The 6,889-nt window shown below is 40.1% G+C and overlaps 1 long non-coding RNA gene across 3 annotated transcripts; it reads left to right on the forward strand.

Moving 5' to 3' along the window:
- The first annotated feature begins 3,517 nt into the window (after positions 1-3,517).
- Positions 3,518-5,826, forward strand: LOC120490935 (uncharacterized). 3 transcript variants are annotated; one of them, XR_016147602.1, is made up of 7 exons: positions 3,520-3,743; positions 4,250-4,304; positions 4,529-4,599; positions 4,781-4,904; positions 5,207-5,246; positions 5,373-5,433; positions 5,536-5,825. It is a non-coding gene; the product is annotated as an uncharacterized LOC120490935 (long non-coding RNA). The 3 variants fall into 3 exon arrangements; XR_016147601.1 differs by having other exon boundaries at positions 3,518-3,743; positions 4,260-4,599; positions 5,536-5,826; XR_016147600.1 differs by having other exon boundaries at positions 3,519-3,743; positions 4,250-4,599.
- The last annotated feature ends 1,063 nt before the right edge of the window (positions 5,827-6,889 follow it).

Below are 6,889 nucleotides of genomic sequence, written 5' to 3' on the forward strand. Positions count from 1 at the left end.
CTGTGGAATCAGTAACGCGAAGCTTTGCTTACACTTGTTACGAGCATTTGTTACGAGCATTGATGCGAGCTATCCGGCCCCTCTGCAGACCGCAGATCAGCCGTAATGATCAGAACACGCCACGTCATCGTAGACGCCAATTTCAACTCAGCCGTAGGAAGCAACGGAGAAATACTTACCTGAATGAAGTTTAATCTTGTAGAGGAGACATTAACAGTGGCTGCTGGAAGCACCTACCAAAAATACCAAAAACGACTTGAAAGCCTTGAACTTGAACCAGTGAGAGATCGTCTCGTGATTTGCATAGTTGTTATTTCACGTCGGTGGATCGGTGATCTGCGGGATAAATGGCACCAGTCTAAGGAGCAGAATTTCTCATGAAGGCCTTGGCTGATCAATACTCTCCGAAGACCACTGTGCCTACGGAGAGATGCGATACTGAACGCGGGAACCTCGACGTGCAGTAGGAGGTAGAGCGGGACATAGTCGGATGTTGATAAATGTAAACAATATGCGTGTCCTGGACATGTTGGCTGGCGACTGAACCAGAGCATAAGTGAAGCGTCAGCATCTGCGAACTCAGACAAGTGTAAGTAAGGGTCTTTTATACTTCACGTATTAGAACGCGATTGGATAGATGAGAAGGTAATAATGACGTGACAATTGAGTCTTCCTGGCAGAACTTGCGCTACGCTTTCATTTCTTTCATTGATTTGGCGTAATCCTCAGATGGGAATGCTCCCATAACCTCCTTGCTGTTTGAAGCAAGTTTATGCAACTTCAAGTTGGATCCAGCCAGCATGTCTTGTGTCCTTTTTAACAGGTCGATTGCCGTCTCTGCAGAAGGTAAGGACTTCAATCCATCATCCATATAAAAGTCTTGCTCCACGAACTGTAGGGCGTCTTGACCGAATTCCTCTTGTCCCTCTTGAGCTGCACGATGAAGACAGTAAATGGCCACTGCCAGAGAGGGACTGTTCCCAAATACGTGTACCTTCATACGGTATTCTGTGACCTCGTTCTCTGGGTTATTTTCATGAAACCAGAGGAACCTGAGGTGGTTCCTGTCTGCAGGTCGCACTTTAAAGCAGTGGAACATTTGCTGTATATCCACCATAAAGGCAACAGGCTCTTTGCGAAACCGCATGAGGACACCAAGGAGGCTGTTGTTGAGGTCAGGACCCGTCAAGAGAACCTTGTTCAGTGATGTCCCTTTGCATTGAGCACTCGAGTCAAAGACCACTCGGATCTGGGATGGCTTTTTTGGATGGTATACAGGAAAAGAAGGTAGATACCAACACTGTTCATTGGGACCAACTGAAGGAGCAATCTCTGCATGATCATTTTGGAACAGCTTCTCCATAAAGGCAATAAAGTCTCTTTTCATCTCAGGCTTCTTCCTGAAAGACCGTAGGAGTGAATTGAAGCGTTCCACAGCTTGTTGACGATTGTTTGGAAGATATTGCCTTGGCTGCTTGAATGGGAGTGGGGCAACCCATGAATTTTCCTCGTCTTTATAGACTTCTCTATCCATGATCTGCAGAAAGAGTCTGTCCTCGATAGATGGGGCTGTTCTCTCGTCGTCTTTTGTTTTCTGAAATACATCACATTCTGCTAGTCTTTGAGTCCGCTCCTTGATAAGGGACTTGGTGAATGACTCGCTTTGGGATCTATCCTTTACAGTGTAGTTGCTAGGACATGGGTGAAAGTATGTAGACTGGCCGTTTTCCATAATGTTGGTGTGGTAAGTTTGGATGAAAGTCGGTTTATGGACCTTCCCGAGGCACATGTCTCCGATGATTACCCACCCGAAGTCCAACTTTTGTGCAAAGGGAGCATTTGGTGGCCCATTCACTTGCTTATGGGCTTTGTGGACTCTGATCATATCTCTGCCTAACAGGAGAAGAATGGGAACATGATGATCGGGCTCTGGGATGTATCTTGCAAGATGTTTTAGATGCCTGTGTTTACTAACTACTCCTGGAGTGGGGATTTCAGAGCGATTGTCTGGAATTTCGTTACACTCAAGTAGCACTGGTAAGGGTAAGACTAAGCTTCCATCAAAGGATTCCACTTGAAAGCCTCGTGCTAACCTGCCTTCTGTTTCGACTGTGCCTGCGCATGTTTTGAGAGTGTAGGCTATGTTACCCTCTGTAATGTCAAACAGATCGAAGAATTCTGATCTTGCGAGCGATCTGTTACTTTGATCATCTAGTATCACATACGTTTTGAATGCCTTTTCTGGGTGGCCTTCAGGAAATACTTTCACGAGACATACCTTGGAGCATGAGCGTGGAAGTTGACCATCTCCACACACCTCTGTACAAGCTGAGGAAACCTCAGATTCCACTGGTACGTCCTCACTCACTTTGTGATCCTCAGATGTCGGAAATTGAGGTTCTTTCATCCACGGTGCTGGGCCCACTGCATGAAAAGTGGGATTTTCGTCAGTAAGCGGCACTGTAGATTGTCGTGGAAGTTCAGGTTTACGACTGCACACGGCAATTTACAGGCAACACCCAAAACTGCCGTGAATTGCCGGAAATTGACGTAGGCCTTGCTTGCCAGTTGTCCCCCCATGACCCCGTTTTTCCTAAATCTAGAGGAGGCTTTGACATGTAAATGAAAATGCTGTGAGCTATACACATGCAAATAAGGGTAGGGGAGTTTCACCCCAGGTAACATTTTTCTGAAAGATATACATCATTCTAGGACAATCTCTGGTAGAAATAGATCAGGCTCACAGTGTTTTTTTTTTTTTTTTTTTTTTTTACATTACACATAATGCACAACAATTACAACAATAGCATGATATCCAAAAAGATAACAATCAACAAATAATAATTTCACTATAAATGAATAAGAAAAAATAAAAATAGGACAGAATTGAAAAAATAAAATAAAAAGGGGAAAAGGACTATCTATTATGTATAATATAATGATTTAAGAGAAAGCTAGAAACCAGTAATTTGTACTACTTAAAGAAAGAAAATAGCATACACATTAATTCACTTTTCAATTAGCTTCAATATTCTTTAGTAAATACAATTGTATCACTACATTTTTTATCGATAGAGAGACTCAATATACAACGGAAAATCAGACCAAAAAAAAAAAAACTTCAAACAAGGTTTAGAATTATTCATTTTACTCTTATGAATATGAAATTTACCTAATAAAATTATAGGATTCATCATAACATTTACAGAAGCAGTTTTCAAATTATATGATAACATCTTTGGATGTTAATTCACAGTTATAACCAGATGTTTTTTTTTTTTTACTGGTTTATTTATTTAAGTAGCCTAATCAAGTTATTTATTTATGCACACCCTGTTTGTATTTTTCATTTCATGGTAGCCTATATTAGGTATATCCACCTTATTCCTAATTTAAAAAGAACTAACAGCAACAGAAAAGTCATGGACAGCCGAGGACAACTCTATCAAGAGCTTTGATTTCAACCACAGTCGAAATGCAGTGAACGTCACTCTGATTGGCTGAGGCAGCATATCATCATAACCCAACCTGTAACGCCAGCCACTCTGATAGGCCGAGGCAACATGCGAGCCATGTGGCGCGAGCGGCGCGATTCAGCGTGTTTTTCACATGGTTGGTTTTTCAAGCAGAAAATAACGGCACAGATGCAAAACCCCAATAAAGGAAGCAGAAAATAACGGCACAGATATTCAGCCTACATCGCCGTCATGATCACTGGTGAACCCATCTCCTCTAAATTGAAGGTAAGTTCGTCCAATCTAGTGAATTCTATGTCCATGTCTACTTATAGTGTTTGGTAGTTTAGCGTTATTGTCTTAAACTTCACAAACCTGCTGTGATTACTGCCGCGAATGTTCAAGGGCGTTAACCTTAACGGCACAGTTTTTTTGTTTTGCGTTAGCTTGCTGCTCTTAATTCTTTTTTAGTTTCATGTCAATTTGGGACACTAAATTGTATTTTGCACGTTGTTATCTGGCTGCTAGGTAGCTACCATTCTTTGCTAGTAATCAAACTAACTCGTATTGGGTGTTCAACGGGCTTTTCCCAATGCGTTTACTCTGAATATCGTCAGAAATTATGGAAAAATTATATGTGCCAGGATCATACAAACTCAAAGTTCGTAATGTGCTTGTATGCTCTAGTGTAGGCTATCCTTGTTTGTAAAACTGCAACGCTGTTGTGTGATGGAGTGAAATCTTTAACTCCATCTGTTTGTGATGTTTGTTAACGCATTTGTTTTGTCTCTCAGGTGCTGTAAGGAGTGAGGTGCCCTTCCCTGATAGGAGAAAAAACACCTAAACAAGGTAACGTTACGTGTTGTGATCTCATCCTCTTTTCTTTTGATCAGGCCCCAGTCAAATAAACAGTAAAACTAAACTAATTTGGTATTAACGTCTGTGTTTACGGATGACTTTGAGAGTAAGACAGTGGTGAAAACGCCAAAGAGAACTGGAACATGGCATGTTATATTCATTAATGTTTGGCCAAGTTTAAATGTTACTAGGTCCAGTGTTCGATTCACCATCAGGTCCTGCACAGAGATTGTTCGAGGCACACCTTCAGGTCCAGACATGATGGGTCACGGCACGTACAGTGATGGTGCGAGGCACACAGTCTTCAAATCACTGCTATTACTTTGAATCTGAATCAGAAAGAGCTTTATTATCTAGTGTGCTTGCCTTGCACACATAAGGAATTTGTTTGTGTGCTGAGGCTTCCAGTGCACATATACTAACACAACAGGAAATGTATTATAATTACAAAATTATTTTAATTTCAGGAATAACCATATGGAACTAATAAATCCATGAAGACCGATCCCGTAGTGATGCCCCCAGTCCCCCGCCCAGGTCCAGACATGATAAAAGAGTACAGCGCAGTGATCTCAGCACATGACAGGCACGGTGAGTTGTCGGCTGCGTTCACATTAAGCTCATTTAGGATTATTTTGCTATTCAGGTGGTGGTCATATGACCCTGGATGCCTGTTACACAGTGTACACATTGCTTTGAACAAGAAATCAAGTAATTTAGAATTTTTTTACAATTAAGGCCGCAATTTTCATCAAAGTACTTTGCAGTTAACCAAGTTTTATAGATGTATCTCTAATTGTTACAATATTGCAGATTTATTATTTATCATCTTATAAATATGTTCAGTTTCATCATTTGATAATAACTTGTATAACACATTTTTTGTGGTGTAGATGCAGTGACTGAGACTGGGAGATGCAGTGACTGAGACTGGTAAGTATTGATCTATTGGCAGTGGAGAAGACACTTTTAATAGACACCTTCTCTCTTGTGAGCTAGCAAACTTTGCTATTCTAATAGAGCATTGCAAACCTCACCAAATGTGTTTGTTTATTTCAGTGTTCCAGAAAAATGTCCTGAAACTACTGGTCGACATCCGCCATCGCCTGAAGGAAACCAGGTAGTGGATGCAAAGGAAACATATTTTTGCTTACAAATGTGGGGACTTGGGGCAGATTGCCTTTGCATACATCTAAATCATTGGTCTTTTTCAACTTTGCAGAAGGGATCATGAAATTTGGTTCCATAGCCACTGAGGTGTATGTACATCAAGGTGAACGTGTGTGAGCATCTCAAGCACGCGTCGCAAAGACTTGGAGGTGGAGGATTCACTACGCCCCGATGAGCCTACAGGACTTGAATTAAGAGTTTTAAAGGGATAGTTCACTTTAAAATTAATTTTTGATATGTTTTAGCTTACCTCAAGGGCATCCAAGATGTAGGTGTCTTTGTTTCCACAGTAGTTTCAATTTTTATATTTTTACGTCAAACCATTCTTGTCTGTCAGTCATATAATGGAAATCTATGGGGATCTCTTAAAAGAGCATGCACAGAGAAATCCAGATTAAACATGATTTAATGACTCGTAACTGTAAGTACACATTGATGGCTTAAGATACGAAACGAGCGGTTTGTGTGAGAAAATGAACAGTGTGTGTGTATATATATATATATATATATAAACTGTTTGTTTTCTCTCACAAATCGCTCGTTTCGTGTCTTAGGCCATCAATGTGTACTTAATTTATGAGTCATTAAATCATGTTTAATTTGGACTTCTCTGTGCATGCTCTTTGAGGTGGTGACCATAGACCTCCATTATATGACTGACAGACAAGAACGGTTTGACCTAAAAATATCAAAATTGAAAATATTGTGGAAACAAAGACACCTACATCTTGGATGCCCTTGAGGTAAGCTAAAACATATCAAAAATTAATTTCAAACTGAACTATCCCTATAAATTACATCCTTATTATTTGTTCATAATTCTGCCTCCACTGTACATTGTGTTTGATATATCTGGTGCCCAATTCTGATGCCATTCAGGGCAATTTATTTTTGAATAAAGATGCAATATATTATTGATTTATTTGTATAACTGTAGTGCTGTATGTATGTTATCCCATGTTTCCAGAGGGTGGAGGACATGTTTTCTGTGCTTTGAAGATGTTCTCCTATGCTTTGTACATTGTGTGTTTTTTCTAATAAAGCTATTTCTTTGAATAAACAGTATCTGGCATATGTTCCTTTCCTCAATAAATTCATGTCCTTGATGGTAATAATAGTTTAGTCCATAGGATAACAGTGACATGAATATACAACATAATAGCATATCATATGAATATATATAAATAAATTATTATTATTATAATTTTATGTAAGCTGACCAATAATAACAGATCTGCCAACCAATCACGAGTGATTTTCTTGTTTAAATGTAGTGAATTTCAACCAATACTGAGTGAGGAAATTCAAGCCATTCTCTGGCAAGGCGCGCGCAGTGCTGCTATTCATATGCTAATTAGGGCCATTCACACCTCCGCGAGCGCTCCATGCATACGTCATGGTTCGTT

Source organism: Pimephales promelas, chromosome 19, assembly GCF_988280905.1.
Source record: "Pimephales promelas chromosome 19, fPimPro1.hap1.1, whole genome shotgun sequence".
In the NCBI taxonomy this organism is placed as follows: domain Eukaryota; kingdom Metazoa; phylum Chordata; class Actinopteri; order Cypriniformes; family Leuciscidae; genus Pimephales; species Pimephales promelas.